Genomic DNA, 12,175 nt, shown 5'->3' on the forward strand with positions numbered 1-12,175 from the left:
GGGTCGGGGACCCACTTGAGCAGGCAGTCTGTCCATTCTCAGATCTCAACCTCCCTGTCTGGGGATCCACTGCTCTCTTCAAAGCTGTCAGACAGGGTCATTTACATCTGCTGAGGTTTCTGCTTCTTTTTTTTAGTTGTGCCCTGTCCCCAGAGGTGGAGTCTACAGAGACAGGCAGTCCTTCTTGAGCTGCTCTGGGCTCCACCCAGTTCAAGCTTCCAGGCGGCTTTATTTACCTACTTAAGCCTCAGCAATGGCAGGCGCCCCTCCCCCAGCCTGGCTGCTGCCTTGCAGTTAGATGTCAGATTGCTGTGCTAGCAATGAGGGAGGCTCTGTGGGTGTGGGACCCTCCTGACCAGGTATGGGATATAATCTCCTGGTGTGCCGTTTGCTAAGACCCTTGGTAAAGTGCAGTACTATTGTGGGAGTTACCCGATTTTCCAGGTGTTGTGTGTCTCAGTTTCCCACGGCTAGGAAAAGGGATTCCTTTGCCCCTTGCACTTCCGAGGTGAGGCAATGCCTCACCCTGCTTCACCTCTAACTGGTCGGTCTGCACCAGCTGACCAGCACTGATTGTCTGGCACTCCCCCGTGAGATGAACCCGGTACCTCAGTTGAAAATGCAGAAATCACCCGTCTTCTGTGTCGCTCACGCTGGGAGCTGGAGACTGGAGCTGTTCCTATTTGGCCATCTTTCTCTGTCCCCTCCTCTTGCTCATGTTTTAATCAGGTTATTTGTTTTCTGATTATGAGTTTCTTATATATTTTAGATATTAACCCATTATCAGATACATGGTTTGCAAGTATTTTCTGCCATTCCATGGGTGATCTTTTTATTTTGGAGGTTTTTTGTTTGTTTGTTTGTTTGTTTGTTTTTACTGTACACCAACCTTTTAGTTTGATGTAGTCCCATGTTTTTATTTTTGTTTATATTGTCTATATATTGGGATTCATATCCAAAAAATCATGCCAAGGTCAATGTCATGTAGGATTTTCCCTGTTTTCTTCTAGGGATTCTTTGGTTTCAGATGCTTGGTTTAAATTCCTTATCAATTTTCAGTTTATTCCTCTGCATAGCATAACAGTCCAACTTCATTCTTCTGCATGTGGGCTTTCAGGTTTCCAATGCTATTTATTGAAGAGACTATCCTGTCTCCATTAGGTGTTCTGTGCATGTAACAAGTTTGGTACCTCCTGCTTTGCTCTTCTTGCTCAAGATTACTTTAGTTAATTAAGGTCTTTTATCATTTCATACAAATTTTAGGGTGTATTTCTGTTTCTGTGAATAAATGCTGTTGGGCTTTTGATAGGGATTGATTACGTTGAATCTTTTGATTGCTTTGCGTAATAGAATTTCAGCAATATTGATTTCTCCCATTGATGAACACAGAGTATCTTTCAATTTCTATTATTTTTCAAATCTCTATTTCATTTTGCTTTGATCTTTCTTATTTTCTTTCTTCTATTAACTTTGGGCTTAGTTGCCTCTTCTTTTTTTCTAGTTCCTTGAAGTTTAATGGCACATTGTTTATTTGAGATCTTTTTTCAATGTAGGTGTTTGTCATTATAAATTTTCTTCTTAGAACTGTCTTGCTGCATCCCACAAGTTTTGGTGTACTGTGTTTTCATTTTTGTATCAAGATTTTTTTTAAAAATTTTCTTTTTTATTTCCCCTTAAAACCACTGGTTGTTAAGAATTGTGTTATGTTCACTTATTTTTGAATTTTCCAGTTTTCCTCCTGTTATTGATTCTAGTTGTATACCATTGTAGCCAAAAAAGATACTTGATGCAATTTCAATCTTCTTAAATGTATTAAGACATTTTATGACTTAAAGTATGCTCTATTTTGGAGGATGTTTCCTGTTAGCTTGAGAAGAACACCAGTTCTCCAGCTGTGGATGAAATGTGCATATACGTCTGTCAGGTCCATTTGGTCTAAAGTGTAGGTCAAGTCTAATGTTTTTTTCCTAACAGATTATCTGTCTGAATGATCTATCCATTGCTATAATTGAACTATTGATAATTGCAACAGTATCAATAGGGTTACATATATCCCTAATATTATTGACTGCTGTGTGTCCCTCCCTCTAGATATGTTTTCTTTAAATTTTCAGGTGCTCCAATGTTCAGTGCATATTTGTTTATAATTGTTTCATCCTTTTAATCAGTTTACCCCTTTATCATTATATAATGAAGATCTTCATCTCTTGCTATGATTTTATCTTAAAGTATATTTTGCCTGATATAAGGATAGCTATCCATGCTCTTTTTTGGTTTTAATTGGCATGGAATATCAAATTTTCTCATCCCCTACATTCACACCGTATTGTCCCTGAAGCTAAAGTGAGTCTCTTGTAGAAAGCATATTGTTGGGTCTTCTTTTGTAATCCATTCAGCCATTCTGGTTTTTGACTATAGAATATGATGAATTTATCTTCAAGATAATTATTGAAGGTAAGAACATACAATTGCCATTTTGTTCATTGTTTTTTAGCTTTTTAATATATTACTTGTTCCTTCATTTCTCTCCTGTTGTCTTTGAGATTTTATGATTTTCTATAGTGTCCTGCTTTGGTTTACCTTTATCTTTTAGGTATCTACTATAGGTTTTTGCTTTTGATTAGCTTGAAGTTTATATATAATATCTTGTAGTTGGAGCAAACTATTTTAAACTGATAACTTTGATCATATTCAAAACTCTGTACTTTTACTCAGCCCAGCATATTTTATATATTTGATGTCACATTTCATATATATTTAATATTGTATACCTATTAACAAATTATTGCAGCAATAATTGTTATTACATTTGTATTTAACCTTCATACTAGCAATAAAAAAATCAACTCACTACTATTACACTATTAGAGTGTTCTGTGTTTTTTATCTATTCTCTTAATCAATGCGTTTCATACTTTTCTTTGCTTTCATGTTGCTCTTTAGCAACCTTGCGCTTCAAATTCAGAAATTCTTTAAAACAATTATTTTGAATTATTTGTCATGCTATTTATAGATTTTTGTATTTTGGAGGTCAGTTATTGGAAAATGAATGTGTTCCTATGGTGATGACATGTTTGACATGTTTGCACAGTTTTTCATGTCAAGTACTTTTTAAAGGAGAGTAATGAGGTACAAGAGAATACATAGGCAACTTAACTAAAACCTAAAAAAACAAAACACAAACAAAATGAGAAGTTCAACAGAGAGATGAAAAAAATAGAAACAAAACTCAAATTCTGGAGCTAAAGAATAAAATAAATGAAATAAAGAATATAAAATGAAAAACTGACAGCAAAATTGATCAAGAGGAAAGAATTTGTGAATTTGTTTCAACCAGGAACAACCTGCAAAGGATATTTCAGAGATAAGGTCTCTTCATCCTAGAAAATATCAATAGTCCCTTTCACCAGAAGTTTAGCTGACAAAGAGACTAAACCACTTAGTGTTCCTTCTAGTCTTACTCCTGGGCCATTTGCTGATAAAGAGATTGAATAGATTGCAGACCAACTGTTTTAATTACTTCCTCACACTGCTGATTGAAGTTTGTTCAACAATTGCCAAGCTGATCATCAAACATATTCTTTGTTATTGCTTACAACACTTCCTGACTTCTAAAATTAGATTTGCATATAGCTTTAAGGCCCACCATATCCCAGTAGCTCACTGTTCAAAGTAATAAATATTTGATTAGGTCTTTAAGGCTAAAGACCTCAAAGTTTCTAAGAAGTTTGTGCCATGGACAAAATTTGTTGGTTATTTTCTTTATACATCAGTCCAGATTTTACTGTATTAGTATTTCTATACTGGTTCTTAAAATGTATTTGGATTGGAAATTTCATAGTTTTAACATAGATGAAGGAGTTATTTTCGTATAGATTTTGCTCTTTTTGTTATTTTCTGTTTTTATTAAAGAAAGAGTTGGAGTGGAAATACTTTTGCTCTGCATCTTCAAACATAAAAAATGAAACACTTCAAAAGACTTACCACGCCATAACTAAAATTTCTGTGGTTTGAAGAAGTCTACCAAAAAAAAATTCACTTCAATTAGATATGTTTGACTTTTGTGACTTAACTAAAACTTTTGTAAGACTCTATATTAACTTTGGAAAGATGCAAAAAGCTTTTGAAAAGCAAATGATTATGTTTTTAATTATGGTTTTGGATTCTAAAAGTATATGAATGACATAGGCAAGTATAAGGGTAAAAAAGGGGGTAAGAAAAGGAAAAATGAATCTTTATGTTCACTTTTAACTATTTAAATAAGAATCTATGGAGTCAAATTTTATTGTCAGTAATAAGGAATTTAACTCACTTCAAGGGCACAGCGAAAAATGCTGCATTAGAATATGTGGGTCTTTTAAAAATACATACTTTGGATTAATATTTTTATGTATTTTGGATTAACAAGAGAATCAAACTTAAAATTATCCTAAGGCATAAGAAATTATTGGCCAGTTTCCACTAAATGATAAGTTTTCTGGAGAAATACAATACCTAATTTATCTTTTTACCTCTCATATCTACTATTACACCTTGCTGGTGGTGTGCATTGTACTGCTGTCAATTTGTGATATAAATATTTAAACAATGTCTTTCAATTAATATACTCCCAATTAATTAGCATATCTCAATTACAATTTCAGTGTTTTCATTTGTATCACGTCATTTATCACTAAAGACTGTGAATATTCTTTCCAATGAGGTTAAAAAAAAAAAAAAAAAAAACTATTCTCTATTGAAACATGAATAGCAAATTTTCAGCAAAATAATACTTGTCAAACACAAAGACAGAAAAAGAAATCCTAGTCAATTTAAAATATAGAGGACTGACATTGATGAAACACAGTGTCTAAAATAGAATTATACAGAATTCCTACAGTAACACCCAATTTTTGTAAAATATACCACCAGGAACAGAGGCTACATTTTAGATCTCATTGTGTCTGAAAAGCAATCTTTCTTAGCAAAGTTCCAATATTCCTCTCCAATTTCAATATGACATTGTATTCTAAAGTTAATAGATATTAGTAATATATCGAACCACAGAATATTAGCTACAAAAGAATAAACATAGAGTAGATAATTCTGTGCCTTTGATTTTATTGTAAGAATATCAGAGGAATCAATTTGAATTGACTGTAAGATCTTCACACTTTAACACATTCAGTTCTAAATAAGGAAGTGCCATTGTGAAAAACTTTGATGAGTTCAGGTATGATAAGGTAAGTTACTAAATATTAATAATAATCACAGTACTGCATTAAGGCATATATCTCAAAATGTGTCTTGACATTTAAACATTGTAACAAGTGCTATATATTCTGACAAAATAATAAATACATTTGGATGACTGAGTGAAACATGTCAGTTCCAGCAAAGTTATTTATATGTGTGTGCTGGAGGACAGGGAGCTTGGAGCAGTGTTAGGCACTAAAGCAAGTTTAAAGCAACAACCCAAGACAGTCCAAAAAGGAGACAAAAAATGTATCTTTTTTAGTCTGTTTGGGCCACTATAACCAAATGCCATCAACTGAGTGGCTTATAAAAGCAGAAATTTATCTTCCACAGTTCTGGAGACTAAGTTCAAAATCAAGCAGATTTTGTGTCTGGTGAAGGCTAACTTCCTAGTTCATAGAGGGTAACTTGTGGCTGTGTCCTCATTTGTTGGAATAGGCAAGCATCTTATTCATAACAGCACTAAAAAGAGTTCCACCATCGTGACCCAAGTTCCTAATACTATGACCTCAGGTGTTAGAATTTCAATGTATTACTTTTGGGGGTGTACGTTCAGACCATAACAATGTTTGATTATTGAAATAATTCTAATAGTGTGGTAATTACTAGCAGCTAATGATGGATTCATTGAGAAATCTGAAGTGTTCCTGCTTGCCTACATGGTTTACTGTAATATATATATACTGTATATATACTGTAGTATATATACTGTAATGTATATAGTAATATATTTCTTGTTGTGAGAATAAGACAAGATTATGAGGTTGCATCCTAGAACTAAATTTAATGCATATAAGCATCCAAGAAACTGAATACATGTAATCAGAAATGGTTTATTTATTTATGATGGAATTCTCGACATGATCAGAAGGTGTACTGATGATGTAATTCAACTAATGAGAAAGACTGCAAGAGGCAAGAACTTTCTTTTTCTCAAGAGATTGGGAAACCGTGTGGAAAAAACTCATAAAGAAAGAAAGGCAAAACTTTACCAAAGGATAAAGGACAACAAATGATTCTGAGATCTAAATATTTCCTCTAGACCTCAGACTTTTTGTTGTTGTTGTTTAACAAGTCCACAGATTGATGGTTAAGGTCAGAGAAGGAAATTATGGAAATTATACAAAGAAGCTGAAAATCTTTGTGATAAATTTGGATTAAAAGGCAGCAATGATTTGAGAACTAATGTAGCACATCACTATCAAGGGAAAGAGATGCTTCACAAACAAAACAAGACTTTGGCATAGCAAGAGCTTCCACACATCAGTAGGTACCTGAGTTCCATCAGTGGTTTTGTCGTGAAAGAAGAACTTCAATACAGCATGGCCTTTTTACAAAAAGCATTAGCATCAGCAGGAAAGAGACTGGTTCCTATATTGATTAAAAGGCAATTTCACCTGACTGCTTAACAGGCACCTTGGAAGCCATAATATACTGAAGGAAAAGAGCTGGTACTGCATGATTCTAAGGAATATGTTCACACATGAGATATGGCACCCAGCCTTTCAGATAGAGACTTTGGAGACATCGAAAGCAAACTGTAAGTGCCACAGTAATAAATGGTGTCAGTCTTAGACACACAATGAAGCATGAAATTTGGAACTCATTTTCACTTAAATCTGGAAGTTAATATCTAACTGAAGAAACAAAGCTGCTGTTTAAAGAACACATTCTATTCAATAAGGCTGCACTTTCAGGAAGAATAACGAAGTAATTACTCATGAGTCCAGGATATGATGACAAATTAAGATTACATAGAAATAGAAGACCCCGGAGACATAAAGGGACAAGTATGTGTCAGAGAAGGTGAAAGTGAGTCTAGAGAAAAAGAGTTTTGGACAAAGAATACAAAACAAAAAGAAGAAATTGGTTAGGCAGGGCATGGTGGTTCATGCCTGTAATCCCAGCACTTTGGGAAGCCAAGGCAGGCGGATCACCTGAGGTCAGGAGTTTGAGACAAGCCTGACCAACACAACGAAACCCCATCTGTACCAAAAATACAAAATTAGCTGTGCATGGTGGAACATGCCTGTAATTCCAGCTCCTCAGGAGGCTGAGGCATGAGAATCCCTTGAATCCCTTGAACCCTGGAAGCAGACGTTGCGGTGAGCCAAGATCAGGCCATTACACTCCAGTCTGGGCAACAAGAGTGAAACTCCATTAAAAAAACAAAAAAGCAGTCGGTGTTAGGAAAAATGCTTTAGTTTTTCAATAACAAATACAATCGAACTGACTGAAGTCCAAAGACAGTTTGTTAGCCTTTCTAACTGGGATATGAAGGGATACAACAGGTGAGACCTAACTCCAACACACAGCCTGGAGTAAAGTCCAGGCAAACTGCAATATGAAGCCGAACTGCCCTTAAATAACCTGAATATTTGAGAGTAAGAAAAAAATATATATTGTTTAAAGTTATGGAGAATTTAAGGTTGTTATGTAGCATTATTGCAGCATAAAATTGAATATTAAACATTTTTATACTACTTATGAGTTACATTCAACTCATTTTCAATCAAATGTACAAAAAAAAAAAAATGCTTGGGGAAATAGTAACAAAATTTCCACATGTGATTACATTGTTTCACAATACTCTTTCAAAATTTTTAATTTTTTTAACATTTCAAAAACATTTTCCATATAATATATTAAAATAAAATGTATAAAAAATATCACATTTTAAAGCTCTTTTTCTATACCTGAATTTAAAAGCAACATTTTATGGCTGTATAAACGTTATCAAGTCCCCTAGGACAGGGAGGAAAAGGTGGAACAGGCATTGATCTCACCTCCATCCATTGAAACTTAAGACAGAAAACCCCACTGATAGTTTTTGTACATTGGGTTCCACTTAACATGTCAATTTTCCACAGGGCAAGAAGGTGAGATTATTTTTCTATGTTAAAAAGCAAGTTTGTAACCTTCTTTACTATATGGTCATCTTACACAAGAAATTTTTTAAAAATCTTAGTACTAAAAGTAATTTGTGTATATCTTAATTAGATCTTAATATAGTTTAAAAACAATAATTATGCTAAATTAGACATCATAGAGGAAATATCTCCTTTCCTCATAGCCTAGATAATCACAGTATGAATAATGCTTTTTCCTATAACTCCTATAATCATATCATTTCCAGAATATGTCCTGTGTTAAAAATTGTCAGTGTAATCTTGATAACAAATTGCATATTTTAGTCCACTAGAGAAAGAGAGATCTATATCTCCTGCCATCTTTGAAAGTATATATCTGGAATTTTTTCTTTCCAAAGCTGTGATTATTCCAACACACTATGATAATTTAAAAATTACCAATGTGAAATATTTCGGTTCACTGGGAAGGACACACCTTTTTAAATTTTTAATTGTTGTTGGTACCTAGCAGGTGTATATGCTTATAGGGCATATGCCATATTTTGATACAGGCAGATAATGTGTAATAATAATATCAGGGTAAATGGATTATCCATGACCACAAACATTTATCCTTTATGTTACAATCTAATTATATACTTTTATTTATTTTAAAATATATGATTAAGTTATTATTGACTATAGTCACCTTGTTGTGCTGTCAAATACTAGGTCTTATTCATTCTTCTGTTTTTTGTACCATTGAACATTCCCTCTTGCTTCCCATTCCACCCTTCCCAGCCACTAGTAACCATCTTTCTACTCTCCATGTCCATGAGTTCCATTGTTTGGATTTCTTGCTCCCACAAATAAATGAGAACATGTGATATTTGTCTTTCTGGACCTGGCTTATTTTTCTTCACATAATAAGGTACAGTTCCATCTAGGTTGTTGCAAAGGACAGGATCTCATTTTTTTTTGACAGCTGAATAATACTCCATTATATATATATGTACTACATTTTCTTTATCCATTCATCTGTTGATGGACATTTAGGTTGTTTCCAAGTCTTAGCTATTGTGAACAGGGCTGGAATAAACATGGGAGTGCAGATACCATTTCAATATACTGATTTTCTTACTTTAGGTATATAACTAGAGGTGGGATTGCTGGATCAAATCATAACTCTATTTTTAGTTATTTGAGGAACCTCCAAACTGTTTTCCATAGCAACCATACTAATTTACATAACCACCAAAAGTATATGATGGTTCCCTTTTCTCCATATCCTCACCAGCATTTGTTATTGCCTGTCTTTTCAATAAAAGCCATTTTAACTGGGGTGAGATAATATCTCATTATAGTTTTTATTTGTATTTCCGTGATCAATGATGTTGAGTACATTTTAATATGCTTGTTTGCCATACGTATGTCTGCTTTTGAGAAATGTCTATTCAAATATTTTACCCACTTTTTGATCCAATTATTATTATTTTTTTCCTATGCAATTGTTTGAGCTCCTTAGATATTCTGGTTATTAATCCATTGTCAGATGTGTGAAAGGAAAATATACTGGGCTCCCAAAATCACTAAGGAAAACCCAAATGGGAAACTGCTTAGAACTAACTTTCCTCCCATTCTACTCAAAGTCACCCCTCTGCTCATTGAAGCACATACATATCTTATTTTCTTCCTTTGTAAAGGTGAATCAGAAACCCAAAATACCAGGGGATTTCAAGATTTCAGTCTAAACCTTCACCTAGTAAGTGCTTTTTGTCCCCCCAGTGACAGTCATTCATGGCACTGTATGAGAAGATATTTCACCCTGAGTGAATACCCTCCTCTCTCTCCCTTTTGGTTGCTTTTCCTTCATGTAAAAACTCAGCACTGCTGAATGAATTTAAACAGTTTAATAATGAGACAAGTTAGTTTTCTACTGCTGGGAGGCATGTATGGTGACAGCCTATTAAACCCCAAACCTCTCTTTCTAACTTCTGCCTGGAAAAACTTTAGAGTCACATATTTTACCTAACATTACAGACCCTACAGACCCTCATGAGACAGGATTTTTTTCTCAGTAAAGAGTCTTTTCGGTCCTTTGCCAAAAACTTCTAGTACCCTGATTTCCTCCGCTTTTGTGTTCCTCTATCAGCAAGCAGTCTCTATGCCCCATTTGTAAGGAAAAACTCCACATTCAACACTTGGGAGGAAGTGAGAGACAAATTCTAGCCTCAGTGCTGTTCCCATCTGATGGAGGACAGCCATTAAATCCACATGTTGTTTTGAGACACCTCTTCTGCTTCCAACTACATTGACATTTAAAAAGAAAGAGAATTTTATGTTTAAAAGTCAATGGGTAAAATTTCCTGGGAATGCATTGCTTTTCCAGGGTCGTAGCTAGAGGAGGCAGGAATAGAGTGAAAACCCTCCCTCCGTTAAAGTGTCTCAGCCAAGTTAAACACTGTACAATCTCCTGGGAGGCCTAGGATCCCAGAAGAGCAGTGAGATGAGGCATTGTGCTGGGAAGCATGACTACTCCTGCCAGCTAGCGCCTCCAGATCCATGGGTGCAATTCATGCTTCAATCCATGGGCAGTGTCTATGATGGTTGCCCGGACCCAAAGGAGATGGGAGGAAAGAGAAAAGGAACACCCCTGCAATCTTTCTCTTCATCCTGGGTCACTTCAAAAGGAGAAAGGAGGCTAAGGAACACCTTCTACTCCCCTCTTTTACTGCATGGGTAACAACCCATCTTCAAGCCCAAATTTCCCTTGAGTCTAGCCTGGCTATTCTTTAAACTTCAGACCCTGAAGTTCACTCTGGGCAAGCACAAACTTCACTCATATATAGAGGCCTTCCAGGATATAACCCATGTATTTAAACTCTCCTGGAAGGATGTTATGTTACTCTTAAACCCTAACTGCTGCTGAGAGACAGGCAGCCCTACAGGTAGCAGAAATAATCAGAGATGAACAGCATGTCTCCTGTAGGCAGTCAAAATGGGAAAGAGGGTGAGAAAGAGGAAGAATCCCCATTTCCAGTAGGAAAAGAGGCAGTATCCCTTGAAAACTCTAACTGGAAACCTACTAAGCCCACACATGAGTGAAAAAGAAAACACTTTCAGATGGATATGGTAGAAGGATTACAGAGGACCAGAGTCAAACTTGTTAACTACTCTAAGCTATCCATGATAGATCAAAACCTAGATGAAACTCCCTCTGCCTTTTTATAAAGGCTGAGAGAGACTTTGGCAAAACATGCTTCCCTATCTCCTAATTCAGTTGAGGGACAGCTAATCTTGAAAGACAGGTTTACTCAAGCCACTCCTGATATTTGAAGGAAGCTACAGAAACAGGCTGTAGGACCAGAAGGCACCTTAGAAAACCTTGTAAGAGTATCCACCTCAGTGTCTTACAAGAGGTACTAGGAGGAGGCTCAGGAAAAGGACAGACAATACAATAAAAAGTCAGAGAGAGGGTACCTTGGAATGGAATCCAGGCCATGGACTCCATAAGCCCACTGTTCAAGTCACTCCTGTAAACTGGTCAGTAACAAACTTTCCTGAAGGCCTCCATCTTTTTTTACATCCTTGAGCATAACCTGTAACCATGCGGCAGTACTTTTTTTTTTAGCCATTGCCATTTTACAATGGTGACCCAGGTTCAATCCTGGCTTGGGTAATGAATACTTTCAAGTTAATAGCTGTGTGACTTTTAATCATCTCTTCCTCCTCCATGAACAGCTAACTTCCTGTCTTAAATCTTCCTTTCTCTAAATTGCCTTTAAAAGTTCTAGATCTGGTAAAAGCTGCTTACCACCACTTATAAAATATCTTGTATAGTTACAGCTAATTTATAACCTAATTGAGAGTTGTTGTTTCACCTGTGATGTTACTTTTGGTAAAGTTCAAAAGCCAGAAATATTAACTGCTTGGTTTGGCTAAAGTCACGTAGCAGAAGATTTCAAAGGATGTTCTTAAAGAGTGCTCAGCTTGATTAAAAGTGGTTAAGTTATGGTATATTTAAAAGGCCTTTATGTTTTTCTCTTCTTGGAGGATCGTGTTTTTCTTGAAAAGAACTTTCCATTGACTAA

This window comes from Macaca mulatta, chromosome 1 (genome assembly GCF_049350105.2).
Source record: "Macaca mulatta isolate MMU2019108-1 chromosome 1, T2T-MMU8v2.0, whole genome shotgun sequence".
NCBI classification, from domain to species: Eukaryota; Metazoa; Chordata; class Mammalia; order Primates; family Cercopithecidae; genus Macaca; species Macaca mulatta.